The sequence below is a fragment of the Lucilia sericata genome, unplaced genomic scaffold (assembly GCF_015586225.1).
Source record: "Lucilia sericata isolate MDLA Ls3-8-SP2 unplaced genomic scaffold, ASM1558622v1 Contig000000F_arrow, whole genome shotgun sequence".
NCBI lineage: Eukaryota > Metazoa > Arthropoda > Insecta > Diptera > Calliphoridae > Lucilia > Lucilia sericata.
In genome coordinates this window covers 3,207,367-3,224,847 of record NW_023994042.1, presented here as the reverse complement: position 1 = coordinate 3,224,847, position 17,481 = coordinate 3,207,367, and the positions used below count along the sequence as shown (strand labels likewise).

Genomic DNA, 17,481 nt, shown 5'->3' with positions numbered 1-17,481 from the left:
AAATCTGATATAAACAGAGTTTTCCCTGAACATACCTGGACAAGGAAGGAAAATTTAATGGTATCACTTGTATAATATATCTTTCATCCATCACCATTCAACCCAGCACACTTCTCATTCATCCGACAGATTCAATAGAGAACAACATCCGACACACTCTAGGTATACATTAATTTTATGTCATATACATACATACACATAACACCAACTCATTTCCAACGCTTAGTCCCACAGTTACTCCTCTGCTGGGTATCTGTTGACTTCTGCTTCAGCACCTAACTTATCCATTTTACAGATTTTACCGAATTTCAGTCCTTTAACCGACAAATTCTCATCCCGTGAATTTTGGTTTAAACCACAGCCATTACGTGCATCACGATGGAACCTCATCCAACTGACCAGTCAGGACAAAGTCTTGCGGGCAATTGGCTATCCTTAGTACCAGATACACTTGATCATCATCAGTTTATAGTCCCGCCATACTAGAGGTATTGGTAGCATCTCATTTCTCTGCGATTGCAATCACACAAAGATGGGGTCTTGCCCCTGGAGGGGCAATGATAATGAATTTTGAAATCGGCTACTTCACTATTTCTTTTAAAATTTCAAGTGGCCGGCGTACAACTCCCTCATACAAAATAAGCATTAAAAGTCGCATATCTCTGAAACTGCAAGAGCTTAAGTCATCAAATTTTGTATGGATAACTTTGATATTTATGTATTTTATATACATGTGGAATAAATGGGAAAAATGGGCAGTCTAGTTACAGTTGCCATGGTCACCTCCTATATAAAGAAAATCATATATCTGAAAAAAATATAACAGCTAGAGTCCTCATTTTTTCGGAGGCACCTTAGTATGAAGTATATTTGGGAAACTGTCAGAGCTTGAATCATCAAAAATCGTAAAGTGTATTTATACCCTACACCACTTGGGTTTGTGCTGATGTTTGTAACGCACAAAAATATTGGTTCTATACCCACCTTAAAGTATACCAATCGGCTTAGAATCATTTTCTGAGTCGATTTAGCTATGTCCGTCCGTCTGTCCGTCCATGTAAACCTTGTAATCAAACTACAGTTTTGAAGATAATTCAATGAAATTTGGTACATGATCGTCTATGGTACCGGAAACAAAGCCTGTTGAAAATGGTTAACATCGGTCCATTATTTCACCTAGCCCCCATACAACTGAACCCGCCGAACAGGCCTTTTAAGTTCTAAATTACGTTTTATATACTCCTATCTCGACAATAAGCTGTAAAACCAAGTTCTATACTAGTCTTAGAAACCCTCATGAATTTTATAATTATAGGGCCTCATTTGACCCTAGCCCAGGGGTCGGCAAACTTTTGAGTCGGAAGAGCCAAAATTTACAGTTTACAAAACATATGTTTTAAAAGAGCCACAAAATTGTTGTTTATTAAAACTTTACAAATACTTTATGAATTCACTTCAAAAACATAAATTTGGTTTAATTATCTACAGGACATTCTGCAAGGAACCTTTCTTATAGATTTTTGACTACAATTACTTTTTGAATTTTTGTGGGTCATTCGAATGCATTTTTTAAACACTCGTTATATAAAAATATAGAAGTTTATTAGAGTAGAGCGGTGTTATCATTGAAAAGGCATTTGGAAACATATCAGGAAATGTAAAAATCACGAAAATTGATGACGCAGTATTAGTATTATAGGAACGAAAATCTCTTTCCAAAATTTTTTAAGAATCAGTTCATTGTTGACCTCTTCAGGAAATGACTTTAACGATCATAACATGCTTAATAATACCAGCATAGTGGTGAAAATCGTCATAAACAAGTTTATAGGAACAAAAATATCTGTACCAAATTTAATAAGGATGGATTCAGAATTGACCCTACCCACTCATATAGTGTCCACTTTCGAAAACGACGAAAAACCAAACCAAATTTTGTAAGCATGGGTCGGTCCATAATACACTGTAAAACGTTTCTAAAACGCGCAATATTTAAATATTGAAGTTTTTAAATAGAACAAGTTTTTAGTATTTACTTAGCAAAAACTCGGTAATGGGTTGTACTTCCATAACCACTTACTTTTCAATGACTACTACTTACCATCTGCATTACTTAGAAGTACTCTAGTAATGACTTTCTTATAATCTGATATAGAAGTACTTTATTTTCGGCTTTGTCATTTTCTTTGCACATTTTATTTAATTGCTTTTTAAGAATTGTGTTTTACAAAAAATAAAACAAAATTAATTTTGATTGTGAAAACCATTATTTGATGCGCAATAAAATAGCTAAGCAGTGGTGCAGTGTGTAGAACATTTGACTAAAAAATCGAAGTCCCTGGTTCGTATTCTAGCTGGCTCTTTTTTTTATTAAAAAACAAAACAACTTACTCAACAACTGTTTTGTAAGAGAAATTGCAAGTACTTCTTTAACTTCATATTAGTAAGCGTGCGTAGAAGTACTTGCCTCCAATGACATCACCGTGTTAAAATAATGACTTAAAATGCTAATGAAGAAGTAGTGAAAAGAGGTTTTATTAGCTTTTTAACTCACTACTTTTCAATGTAAATTTTTCCTGGGTAACTGTGTCCAAACTCTCTTCATTATTAAGTAATTATTTAATTACTATATTTTCAATTTCCAAAAAATATTTTTTAATTCGAAAAACACGAAAATTTCGGAATGTATGATCTTGTTTTACATTTTATCTAATGACACTTCGTAGGAGCGCTCATGATACCCCATCGTTTATAAGGAACTTTTCAACTAAAAATTTAAAGAATTAAAAATTTTCTTACAATACTAACTTGTACATGGAACAAATTCAATAGGAGAGATAGCTTTGTATAGTTTTAGAAAGTTTGGATCATAACTTGTTATTTAAAGTTTCACAAACGACTCTAAACATTCAATTGTTAGTTGTTTCACATACAGAAGGATTAAACAAAGTTGAAATGTTGTGTATATTGTAGAAACGTTTGCGAATTGTTTTGTTAGTTTTAACACTGCTCGTTAATCTATTCAGAAATATTTTAATATATGTATATATATATTTTTTTATAAAATAAAAAAATTGCGTATGAAACTAAAGAGCCATAGCTCCACATCCAAAGAGCCGCATTTGGCTCGCGAGCCGTAGTTTGCCGACCCCTGCCCTAGCCCCTACAAAAGTCCCCTTCAAAATTTGACTTAAATATCCACAATTTTATTCCACAATAAATGGCTTATCTGAGACAAGGTACAATTCAACATAAATGCTTCATTAGGAAAACTAAATCACATTTTATTTTTGTAACAGGTGTAGGGTATTATATGATCGGCCTCGCCCGACTTTAATTTCTTACTTGTTTTTATTTATATTGATTTTAAGATAGCAAAGCACATTGGGTATATCTAGTATACATATAATTTTAAATATAATAAAGAATATTTGGGTCTAATATATCTTGCTCAAACTTATTTTTAATTAGTTTGTGTTAAAACTAAGCTAAAACTTAAATTCCTTCAAATAATTCATGTTAAACAGCCATAACGATGTTCAGGAAGTTGTTAAAGTAATAGATTTAGGTTTCGAAAAAATCACAGCTATCTACTAAAGAAAGGAAAACTTATATCACAACTTATTAGTACTAGAAAACTCTAAGCAACATAATAAAAAAGGATATTCCTAGTAATAATATTAATTAAATAAAATTTACAAATATGACCATTTAAGAAATTTAATTGAATTTCTGATACTTTTAGCGCATTAAAAAGCTTTGTTTTATCAGAAAAGCTTTAAATTGAATGTAGAAAAAAGTTCATTAAAACTTATCAACGATTATGATTAAGGATGAAAATGTTAAACTTTTGATGGAACAATACAAAAATATTATATTTAAACGTAAAAGAATTTGATGCGCAGGTCTATTGAATGCAAAATTTTCCGAACTTTCATTGAGAACTTTTTCTATCGTTTTCACACACATATGTATGTGCGGAACAATTAAACGAACGAACGAAGGAATGAAAGAGAGTAAGCAAGTTGGCACTTTGTTTTGGTTTCTAGGTACATAAACATTTTTCCGAATTTTCCAAACAACAAACGATTCGAATAGAAAAAACAATATTGTTCTTATTTATATTTTTTCTTTTCAGTTTTTGTTGTAGTTGAATTTTCGCTTTTCATTTTTGTTGTTGTTGTTGTTTGTATGTGAGTGTCGTTTATATTTTGTAGATTTTGTGCGATTAAGCAACTTCGAAATCAGCAACAACAGAAAAATTCTTGTATACGTTTTTCAACGGTCACACCGAACTGCACGCAGTGGAATCAAGCACGGGAATTGTGAAAACTACAATTTATGAAATTATTGTGAAAATAAAACAAAACTAAAAGAATAAAAAATATTACAAATTTATTGTGTGAATAATTATAAAAAATTTACATAGAAATCTAATATATTTTGGAATAAATCTTTTTGTTCATGGAATTAAATTGAGTTGAAAGAAAAACAAAATTTTTCAAAACATTGGTGAGTGAGCAAAACTAAAAGAAATGTGCAAAGTTTTATATTTTTTTTACGAAAAATAAATTACATATATTTTAAATATGCATGTAATCTTGGGAAAAAATGTGTATACAATATTTCAAAAACGAAATATTCAAATGAATCTTATTAATTTTGCAATTTTTCAATATTTGTTATGAAGTGAAAAAGCTGATTTTTCATAAAATGTGTATTGTGTGTATCTCTTAAAAGAAAAAAAAAATCGAATTTTAATAATTTTTCACAAAAGATGAAAAATGATTTTCCATCAAATGAAAGTAATCTAATGTAACAGAAGGAAGGTATCTGTGTATGTATACATGTGAGTGACTAAATGTGTGTATAGGTATTCCAAACATCACATCATCACCATTACCATTCCAACCAACCAAACGAACGTCCAACCGACCAACATTGTTGGTGGTTAACTGCTTATAAATACAACTCGTACAATATGTTTGTTAGTAAGTCAGTGTGCTGTGACTGTCAATGTGTACGTTTTATACACAAACAGCCACAGATAGATACTTGAAAAAAGTGTGTCAGTAGATACAAACATCCATTAATGAATGATGATGAAGAAAACAAGAATAAGCGCAAAAGGATACAATTTATAATTGCCATGTAATTCATCCTCACACACTCACATCATTTGGATCCATACAAACAGATTCATTCTCCTACATATTGCCATTTCTCTATTCATTTAATAATAGCAATCCAATCACTTGCATTTCCATCTACGGGGTAAAATCCATTCTAGACATTTGCCATCATTTCACTCTTGTGTGTTGTTTGTTGTTATAAATAAGTTGTGTAATTGTGCTTTCATGAAATATGTGAATATGAACAAACAATTTATGAATTGACATAAACTATGTGTGTTACAATTTATTGAAAAATCTCTTTTCACTTTTCTCTATCGTATGAAATCCTTTATACTTATACTAGCTATACCCAGTGTGCTTTGCTACCGTAAAAACAATATAAATAAAAAATCTACTTTACAATTTTTGAAGATTCTAGCTCTAATAGTTTCCAAGATATAAGATATTTTGTATTTAATTTATATGGAATATGACACTCCAACCATTGTAACTCCGTCAATTTTTTCCAAACTTTAATTTAGATTTTATTGAAAATTTTTATATAGATATTATAATTTTTGTATTAAATTCATAATTAGAGGTGCCCCTATTTCCTCAAATGTTCAAATGAATGTCAAAGTTCTTCGTGCAAAATTTTGGTCCCCTTTTACTAGCCCATCAATTTATTACCCAATTGTTCATATGTGGATGTCAAAGTTGTTCGTGCAAAATTTGAGGATTTTAGCTCCAATAGTTTCTCAGATATACGATTTTTTGTATTTTATTCATATGAGAGGTTCCAAGACTCCCATTTTTTCCCCAAATGTTCACATAGATGTTAAATTTATTCTTGCAGTACTTAAAGCTCTAATACTTCCCCAAAAATTTTATTATTTAATCCATATGGGAGATACTAAAGTGACTACGAAAAAATTTGAAGACTCTAGCTGTTATATTTTCTGAGATGCTCTAATTTAAGATTTTATATATGGGAAGTGCCACGCCCACTATAGAACGGCTGTTTATATGTTTATATTGATGTCAAAGTTTTCAATACAAAATTTGAGGACTCTAGCTGTTGCAGTTTCTGAGATAAGCGACTTTTAATACTTATTTTGTATGATGGCCTGGTACCTCGCCTATATTTCCTTCCACACATACAGGAAGACGCTGTGGAAATTTCAAGAATCGGTCTTGCCATTTAGGAGTCTATAAAGTCCAAACAAACATACATATATACAAACAAACATACCAAAACACATACATACATTTTTATATACATAATAAATAACATGGATAGATAGATGGTTCTTTATACATATGTATTTACATAAATATAAGTGTAATCGTTACTTAGATTTATAAAAATAGGTATTTCATTGATTATATCAATCCTTTTGTAATATATATAATGAAATATATTTGTCGTAGATCCTCACAATTGTAGTACAGTCCTTCAAAAAATCAATAACGATCTGCCCAACTTTCTGCAGAAATATTCATACGGCCCAACTGAGTGAAGCCTAGAGACTCTTATTAAGGATGGAATCTGGCGAAAAACAACCGTTTTGGGCATTTTTGAGACTTTTAGTTTAAAATATCTCACTGGGTTTTGACGTTTTTCAAAATTTTTTCGCCTGTGTTATAAACGCTATTTGCTGATTCTAGTAAAATCCTTAGTATGCAATTTTTATGGTAAATTAGTATCAAAATTTTAATTAAATTAAATCAAAATGATAGACTTTTTAAAGAATATAATTAAATTTTATAACGGAAATTTCAACTGTAACAATTGTTTATTTATTTGTTTATATTTATTTGTTTAGAGAGGAAAAATGGAATGTGTGTCTCCATTTTGATTGAACTCGTTCTCGTTTTTAATATTATCGAGTTCAAATATGGAGGGAGGCACTTGTTACAAATCATGTTCATTTCCTCTCTCTACTCTATTAGCAGAAACTTGTTCTCTGAAAATATAAAATTTCTAAACATGTATTGTTTGTATACTAGAATGGCTCCAAAATCAAACGTTTCTTTTAAAGACGCCTTGAATAGCGTATATGAAATGTTGTTCAGGCCCTTCCTATTAAATATTCAGTACAAATATTTTAAGAATCTCATTCTTAGTTGAAATTAGACTTTTATTTTAGTTGGGAACATCAGCCACTTTTGTTTTAGAAGCACCCTAATGAACATACATATGTACATATGTATGTGGGTTCAAAGAAAAATTTGTTCGTTTAGGTTATTGTTACAATCTTGTTCGTGAGTTCGTATTCGTGTTCTTTTAGATTATTTTTGTGTTTTTTTATTGCCGTTTGTATTGTGGTCTGTAGTTTTTGTTTACTTTTCAAATTGGTTTTTCATATTTTGTTTTTAACATGTTTTTCGTTGACTTTGACTCTCAATTTGCTCGTACTGCTCCAATTTCCAAAAAGAAAAGCTGTTTACATATCAGGGGTTGATTTTCGTTAGTGTGTCTCAATAAAAATGGCTTTATTATTATATTTTTCTCCTAGTCTTTCATTTTACGTTTTCGCTTTGTTCGTTGGTGGTTGATTTGTTCTGTTTTCTTTTGTGTGTTGATATTGTTTATTGCCATTTATGTGCCAGTAGTTTTAAATGACATGAAAAAATTTGTTGCGTTAGGCGGACTACTATTGGATTATCAGTATTAAATGCAATAAAAACAAAAAATGGGTAAAAATATTGTGCTTTTGGTTTTTGAACTTGAATTGATGTTTCTTGCTTTCTTGGTTTTTGAACTTGAATTGATGTTTCTTGCAAATACGAAATTTGTGTCAAACTAAACGGTGGAGTGTGTGGCTTTATTGTTTTTTAGGGCGTATGAGTAATTTCGTTATCTAATGTGAATCAATCATACGTTCCATGAGTATTATTTTTATAAATATGAATTTGTAATGGATTTTTTGGTTTATTTTTTTTCGTTCTTTATAAAAAAAATTGGTTTATTCTTCTCTTATTATAGTCTATTATTTTAAATGCAAAAATATTTTGTACAAATTTAATATGTATGTACATAATTATTTATATTAGACTTCGTTTTAAAATTCAGTTTGAAACAAAAAAAAAAAAAAAAAAAAAATAAAAAATAATTCTAATCTCCTTCACCTTCAAATCTGCAACTAAAGCTAATAATAATTAAACAGGCCAACGAAATGAAGGTTTGTAAAAACTTTTAAAACCAATTGGACTATTTATGCCCTACACCACTTTAGTGGGGAGGGTATATTGGGTTTGTGCTGATGTTTGTACAATACAAAAATATCCTAACCAATCGGCTTAGAATCATTTTTTTAGACGTTTAAGGTACAGGACGCAATTTTCAAGATAATTGGATAAAATTTGGTACACGTGCTTTTTCGGCCCAAGGACGAAGTCTATTGAAAATGGTTAAAATCGGCCCATTATTTGACCCATACAACAGAACCCAGCTCGGCAAATATTGATGTCAGAACAAAAATTTTGAGAAACGGTATCTTAGATTAAGCTTACATTTTAGTTGTGAACATCGACCCCTTATTTTTCCTCCATAGAAACGGAGCCACCCTAATGTACATAGATACATATTTCAAAATCATACTTCACTTTTCCAATCTTTGAAAAAATAAGCAAGAATGATAATTTTGATACTAAAGTGTTAATTGCAAGTGTTCGGTGACTTTTAATTCCTTACTAATTTTGCTCTATGGAGAAGATATGTGCCAATTTTCATTTAGCAATCTAAAATATCTTTTATATAAACTTTTAACTCTAAAGAAACTCACTAAAATTTCACTGAATTAAAGATTGAAATTTCAGGAAAATAGTATAACGTATCCACTGAATCGGTTCCAAAGTTCTAACAAAAAGGTCTTTTTTCCAAAATAGAACTCTAGAAAAAAAGTATTGTAACGTTTAACATATTATTTATGTTTTCGGAACAGCTGTTCACACTTTGTGTTTTTTTAACCAAATTAATCTGCCTCCATTGGGAGCTTAAAATAGTTAACAAAATTAACTTATCGGGTACTCAAAAACAACTTTTGAAGATTAATTTTAATTTAATCGCTAATCGTTCACTGAAAATTAGCTCTTAAACAGCAAAGAGGATTAACATTGAAATTAGTGTATACATTTATTTTCTTTTTGGGATTAGACAGATTTCATTTTTAAATTTTAATCCGTAAACTAATATCTATAATATCGATTTCAATTTAAATACAAAATACTATAAGCGGTCTTTTAATGTTGATAAAAACATTAACGATAATCACAAAGAAAAATGTATGAATCATATGATTGCATACATGTATATGGATATTCTCATGAATTTAACATAACAAACCGAGTATTAAATACTTTGAGAAAATAATAAAATTTCCAAATAACAAGTTGATTTTAATTATTTTTCTTCATAAACGAATTCACCCAAAATTGGCTTAATGCCAATAAACAATACAGACAATTTTCAGACAAATGCACGGAAGAGTTTGTGAAAATGTTTACTATAAAAAGTGAAAGAAAAAAATGGAAAATGTTTTATGGCAGTTGATGGAGGTGGTGATGAAATTTGATGAATAATAATTCATGGCAAAAGTATTTGAGAACAAATACTTTCACACGTATGTCATTTTGTAACAGAAACAATAATATTTAAATAATAATTATATTTATTACAAACATACACAAAACATTCGTCATTTGTGGAAACTTTAGGATTTAAAATGAATGGCCTTTGGCGCCAATGTCTTGAACTTTTGTAATAGTAATAGGATCATTTGTAGTCAAATTTCTATTGCCTGTGAGTCAGACGACAGTATAAACCTGAAAGAAATCATAATTTCAAAATGAGTCATACACGCAATGTATGAAATAATCATTTATATTATAAACTATATATGTATGTATGTACTCATTATGAATATATTTAAACAAACTCTATTTGTAACATGTGTGTAAAAAAATAATTCAATATTGAATTTTATAAATTGTTTTAAGTAAATGAAAATTCTCTTTTAAATTATATTTTTCCAAATTTCATTAGGAATAGCTGGTAGGCGTTTTTTAATCACAATAAAAATAAATCATTTCGCAAGACATTAGTTTAAAAAACAGATGCATATAAAATACATATAATTTAGCAGATTAGACACATCAACACCTCTTAACAGGGGGCAATGAATCTTCTTTGTTTTATTCTATAAATTGCTAGGCCCAATCTGAACTATCTGAAATAAACGCCGACCGTATGCAATGCGTTTTTCGCGTCAATATACAAAAACCAACATACATACACAGAGTTCGAACACTTTTATAACACAGAACTATAAATAAATGTGAAATGTACAAAGAGTTGTGAACCAGTGATTAGATCGGCACCCAACGACAGACTACAAACAAACATCTTAAGTATGAGGAAATCTTCTTAAATTGTAACACACACAGAATATATATGTGAATGTATGTATATGGTATGTATTGTAATGAATTTTGTTCAGAATAGTGTAAAAATAAACAAATTTAAAATAATGCAACTACCTGCTGAACTTTTAAACTTAAATAAAATTCTTTTGAAGACAATTTAAGAGTGAATTTTTATGCCCTATATCAATTTATTTGTTTAATACATCTTCTATTTAAAATTAAGTTAATGGACTCAAAGTGGTTTAAAACATGTTGTTTGTTCTTCGAGTTATTTATGTATAACTTGTTGGAAAGAAATATTGTATCCGAATTCACAATCCATTTTCTTACAAAAAACTTGAATTTTTTGCGGATGAATATAGGATAAAAATATTGATCCAATATATGGTAAGCAATTTTCAATACAATTTGATGAAAGTTGGAACGCAACCATTTTTGGTCCTAGGATGAAGCTTATTGAAAATCAATCCATTATTTCACCTACCCGCTATACAAATGAACCCCCTGAATAGAGCTTTGAAGCTCTTAATTATGTTAAATATCCTATTCTATCTTCAGAAAGCAAAACGTTCGAGCCTCATTTGACCCTAGCCCCCATACAAAGCCCATAATGATTTCAATGTCTATAATTTACTTATAAATTTACCATACTAAATAAGGATCAGTTCATATTTGGCCCTATTCCAAATTTAAAGCCACTTCAGAAAATGAAATATATTGGAACCAAGGTAATATTCAACATAATTACAAAAAATAAGTCACATTTTATACTCAAAAATGTTGTTGGGTATCACACAGTTCTATAAAATAATTTTCCGTCTGCCCATGTGTATAAGTCGAAGTGCTTTACGTGAACACTTCACGTGTTGGCCTTATTTTACGGTGGTTCTTTTACAACCAAAGGGAGAGTTTGTCAGACGACTCACCGCCCCTTTGTGCTTCTTACAAGTCGGTGACAAATTTTTTGTACATGGTTCTGCCGGTCCATTTATAAGCACTTTGCTCAAGTACTCGAGCAATATAATCTCTGGCCATTGCAGCCCTGTTGCGTATCTTCCGATATCTAAAATATCACTTCCGTTTACAACCATGCAGATGGGTTGGTTCGGCAATAGCATCTAAAAACGTAATCAGTAGACCAAAATACGAATCCGAATGTAGTAAATCTGATATAAACAGAGTAAGCCCTGACAAGGAAGAAAAATGGTATCACTTGTATAAGATACCTTACATCCATCACAATGCAACCCAAGACACTTCTCATTAATGCGACACGCTTAATGAGAAAAACATCCGACATATTCACACTCCATCCATCCTTTGTTATATACACTTGACACCAACTCGTTTTCAACGCTTAGTCTGCGGGGTATCTGTTATCTCGGCAACAGCACCGAACATATCCTAAATTATAGACTTCGCCGTGTATCAGTCTTTTAACTAACATTCTCTTCCCGTAAAGGTCTCAATGACCGGGACAAGACAAAGTCCGAAACTCTGTCCTGTGGGCTACCGGTTCCCTGGTTCGACCCCAGGTCAAATCATTCCAAGGAAATTCGAAGGCTATATTTGACACCACCAGTTTATATCCCCGACATACTAGAGTTATTTGTAGCATCTCCTTTCACCCGGATTACACCATGATGGGGTAGATCATCAAGGTAACGCCCAGGAGGGTGTGGTACAATTCCAATGAAATGCCGAGGATATATTTGACACCTCCAGTTAATAATTCCGGCAGACTAGCGGTATGGTAGCATCTCATTTCAGCCGGATTGCAATAACACCAAGTAGAGCATAGAGTAAATGAGAACCTATAAAAGGGGACTTTTTGGAAGTTTTTAAATTTTCGAAACAACATTGACGGAATATTGGATTTTATGACGTTGATGTGGAATTGTGCATAGAAAAGCTGATGAATGTACCAAAAATAAGGCATTAATAATCCTACGAATAAGGGGTAAATCTTTATATCCATAGACTGTATTTAAAACAATACTAACTACATACTACACTTAAAGCCACAACTACTTACAAACATAAATATTTACTACTTCTGAATAAATAAATAAAACAAAGAATTATGTTGTGTTCGTATTTTAAATCAATATCATCAGTATCAACATTGACAAATTAATGATCAACATGTGTGACAAACAGCATTTCTTATTTTCTATTTTGTTGTAAAATTCAAATAAAAGTTCAAACACAACAACAACAACAGCATTATCCCTCAGTAAAGAATGCATTTGGTTGTTTGCATTTGAAATCAAAACAACAACAATGAACATATAAAAAATGTAAACAAAAATAACAGATTTCAATGTCAAGGTCTATTTTGAGAAAAACTAAAGTTTTACATGTCAATTTACATATGTATGTACGTGGGGATGTGTGTGTGTTTAGACGACTCTATAGAGTATCTATAGTATAGATGTAAATATGCGTATTCGATGTGTTAATTGAAAGTAATGTTTTGATCTATCAATTTCAATACAATTTCCGGATTTTTCAAAATAGATACTTACTTACATGTATGTATGTACGTATTAATCTAGGTATGCATATAATGTATACGTGACTTAATTCCAAACGCTAATTATTTATTTTTAAGAAGTTATCAGTTATGTATATTGAATAATATTAATAATCTTGTTAACTTTCTGATTATTTCATTTCATAAAAACAACAAAAATCTGAGTAATCTGAGTACCATTTTGAACCTCTGACAGACCCCAACATGGGGTCTTTATCCACGTGCTGCCGGCTAGCGCTTTAAGAGCCTTGTTTTTATTTCGGAATATGCGTGATTATAGTGGCGTGAGTTGAAGAACTAAATAGGCTGTCATATCGGAAAGATTGAAACACTGATCACAGATAGAATGCCTTAGAGCAATGTATTAGAGCAAATACTCGTAGGAATCGTTCATATACAAATAGCTCTAAATTGGGGGATAAATAGGGGTTGGGGATCTGTATACATGGAAGACCCAGAAACAGAAATATACCACAGTTTACCTAATCACAACACTAAATTCCAAGTAGAAGTTCGAGCAATAACGGTATACGTAAATTGGATTAGAGAACTTTCTTTGCCATTGTCAGGCTTTGCCGAAATTAGGTCCAAATTGGAAAAATCTTAGGAATTACGTTCAGGAAACTCAGTTTCTTAACATCGGTTAAGGTTATTGTTTTTAACAACAAAAATTTTTTCATGAAAAGGAGCGCACAACAGGCCCCCTAGGTGTATTTCTTCGGATTTGAAGTAGACACATCCTCCTATCAAAATAACCTAAATAAGCTGTCAAGGGTGTCCCCCAATTTTTCGGAATTTGCGTTTCCTCCTTGACGTTCATCAACGTCATGGATCGTCACCGTCATAGTACAATCGTCCACATATGAAATCACATCCAATCCTTGTGGTTGAAATTAAACAAGAGCGGCGAGAATTCTCTGCCTTGAGGAACACCTTCTTTAACTATACGGGTTTGTATCTAAACTCTACGAACAACTGACATCCACTCAGTTCAATTACGATTCATCTCTCCGTATTGTGGATTGCAGTATATCCACGAAGATACATACTTATGTTAATTTTATAAACATAAGTATGTATCAAAATATCATATGAATATCAACGTTTTGTCCAACATGTATTTTTCTGGGTAAGATTTTTGAATTAGAAAAACGATGAAATGAATATAATCAATATATTATGACAATATTAGCGAATAATATATACACATGCAGAAATTTATATTATGGCCCCTACTTTTGTCTATGATATCTAGAGTACATTGAGCTCTAACTAATGCCAATTTTTTTGATAAACAAACCGTGTGACTTGAGCACCTAAACTACATATTAATTTACACTTACATACCGGCATTCATATATAAATATGTACATACATACATACATATGTATGTATATTTGTATATTATTACAAAAATGATTATAATCGTAATACGAGTAATCAATGCATTTGTTTCTCCACTTTTGGCATTTCTTATCGTAATTACTATTTTGACAAATATTGACTTTTAGTATTAATCATTTCCCGCATAGTTTTTACTAGTCGTACCAACCAAAACGATTTAATTTTCGAAAATTTAACAGAGAAAAAGAACAAATAATTAAATAAATTTTAAATAAATAGCAAAAAATAATAATAAGTTTAAAACGATGTGAAGATGATTCGGCATATAAATTAAGTACTACTGTATGTATTTGATTATTATACCCTTCACCATCGTGAAAAGGGTATACATATACAAGTTTGTCAGTCCGTTTATAATTTCTGGATTCTTATAGATATTATAAGATTAATCTTTTTTAAACACACTATAGTAAAGGGTACATAAGATTTGGCAAAGGCGAATATAGACTTCTTGCATTCTTTTTATAATACAGTTAGCCCAGATAAATTAGTTGAAAAAATTACCTAAACCAAAAAATCACGGTAAGCGAGATATTGTAGGTCAGGTCAGGTTTTTTTTTTACAAATATCTCGTTTATTGTGACACGACTTCATATTTCTGTGTACAATTAAATTTCCGAAACTTTTGTTTGACCTATAGCGCATTATTTTTCCACTGCATTAATATCACTGGTCTGTACTGAAATCCCTTTAAAAAAATATATGTTATAGAACTTAAGATATTGGCACACTGAATAATTCACTATTTTGCTTCACCCTTATGGGACCGAACTTAAGTCTCAAACTATATTCAAAAGTATAAGACTACAAATTTTTAAAACCATAGGTCGGTGGACAAAACTGACAAAAGCAAATTCCGCTATGCCGAATCTTAAATACCCTCCACCTGAAAGGTACTTTTTACTAAGACCCTTCTAAATATTTTTTTGTATATAGCGCGTATTTAATGAATTGTGAAAGTTTAAATTTTGCTTCCGTGATGAGGGTGCTATCATTTAGTAATTGGTTTATATATCATTTAGTAATTGCCATAACTAATTTATGGACCTTTTATGGAGATATGTCCAATTATTGGCCACTTAAGAAAGTGGACCTTATATGAGAGCTATGACCAAAGCGATTTTTTGAAGTCTATCATCTATGACAAATATGACAATTATGGACTGATCCGAAAAAAATTTGGTAGAGTCATATACATATATATATATACCCAAACATATTTATGTATAATATTATTCCAATATCTTTATTTCTTATTTAGTTATGTGCATTTAAGTGATTTTCGGAAGTGGTCCTTATATGGGAGCTATGACCAATTATGGACCGATCCGCAAAGAATTTCGTGACGAATTTTATAACAATATCTTCGTTCCACAATGAAATAGGATCGTTTACTTAGTTATCGGAAGTGGGCCCAATTATTAACCGAATCGAAAAATTTATGTTACAAAAAAAAATTCTACATAAAACATATTTATGTTGAATATTATTCCAATATCTTTACTTCTTAATTAGTTATGTGCATTTAAGTAATTTTCGGAAGTAGACCTTATATGGGAGCTGTGACCAATTATGGAGCGATCCGAAAAAAATTGCAGGGTTTTCATATCTACTGTGAACGTATTTACTTAATATATGTGGAATTTACTCAATATATGGGGAATTTTGGACTATTGGATATGAGACCAGACACAAATTTTCAGCTCTATCGGTTAAGAACTGCCTGAGGGGGTCAAAGTTGGACATTTTGGTCATACAGAGTTTAATTCAAATGAGTGAAATTTTCAACATATTGGTCATAGAAAAAATTTTCCTAAGGAGTTCAAATAGCTAGTTCTTCATTTTTTTCCAAAAACAATTTATTAAATTTAAAGATTTTTTTATTTTTTTCAAAAAACTCGAGAATATGTACCTTTATATGGGGGCTATGGGAAATTTTGAATCGATTGTTTTGAGTTTGAACATATTTGATCCCTGGGCAAAAAAATAACGTGTGACAAAATTCATCCAATTATCTTTGGTAGTTTCTGAGAAAACTACACAAGAATTAGGAAAAAAAAACTAATTTTTTCGAGGTAGTCTGAAATTTTTACTCATAACTTTTTACGTTGTGGACCGATTTGGCTGATTTCAATACCAAACTGCTTAGGACAATAGTGAATATTTTCAGTGAACTTGGCTGATTTCGTTTGCTAAGATTTAACGTGAGCGTTTTTGAGGCAGACACACGGACTAGCTGAATCGACTCAAAATTTCATAAGGATCCAGAATATATATATTTTGTTGTTAGCCTCAGATAAAAATTTCTTGGTGTTACACACGGAATGACAAACTTATATATAGCATCTATCACCACTAATGGTGGTGGAGGGTATATCAAGTAAAATTTGCTATAAGGTTGTCTGTATCCTTATAGTAAATTTTACTTATTTTAGTTGTTGTTGTTTTTGTCAATTTTGTAAATTTTACTTATTTTAGTTGTTGTTGTTTTTGTCCATTTTGTCCATTGGTGGGTGATACGACTTTTTTATTGTAATTTTCGGGATCAGCACACCAAATAATATTAGGATTAGTGAAAATTATTTAAAAACCTGTGTAATTTTTATACCCTACACCACTATAGTGGGGAGGGTATTATACGTTTGTGCTGATGTTTGTAACACATAAAAATATTGGTTCTACAGCCACCTTAAAGTATACCGATCGATTCAGAATCACTTTTTGAGTCGATTAAGACATGTCCGTCTGGCTGGCTGTCCATGTAAACCTTGTGCGCAAGGTACAGGCCCCAATTAATAATTTAATGAAATTTGGACCAAACATGTTTTTTGGCACAGGGACGAAGCCTATTGAAAATGGTTAAAATCGGTCCATTATTTCACCTAGCCTCCATACAACCGTACCTCCCGATTTGGGCTTTTTATGCCATAATTACGTCAAATATACTATTATATAATTATAAATGACACTGCAGATTTTCGTAATGATCGGTCCTTATTT

At 31.0% G+C, this 17,481-nt stretch overlaps 1 protein-coding gene across 2 annotated transcripts in view; it reads left to right on the top strand.

The window, feature by feature from the left end:
• Positions 1-4,238: 4,238 nt before the first annotated feature.
• The window catches only part of LOC119608627, a 28,967-nt gene continuing 15,724 nt past the window's right edge, over positions 4,239-17,481 (top strand). For both annotated transcript variants that reach the window (XR_005231838.1, XM_037963157.1), the window contains exon 1: positions 4,239-4,512. The gene's annotated coding sequence lies outside the window, so the exon portion shown is untranslated. The remainder of the gene's footprint in view (positions 4,513-17,481) is intronic.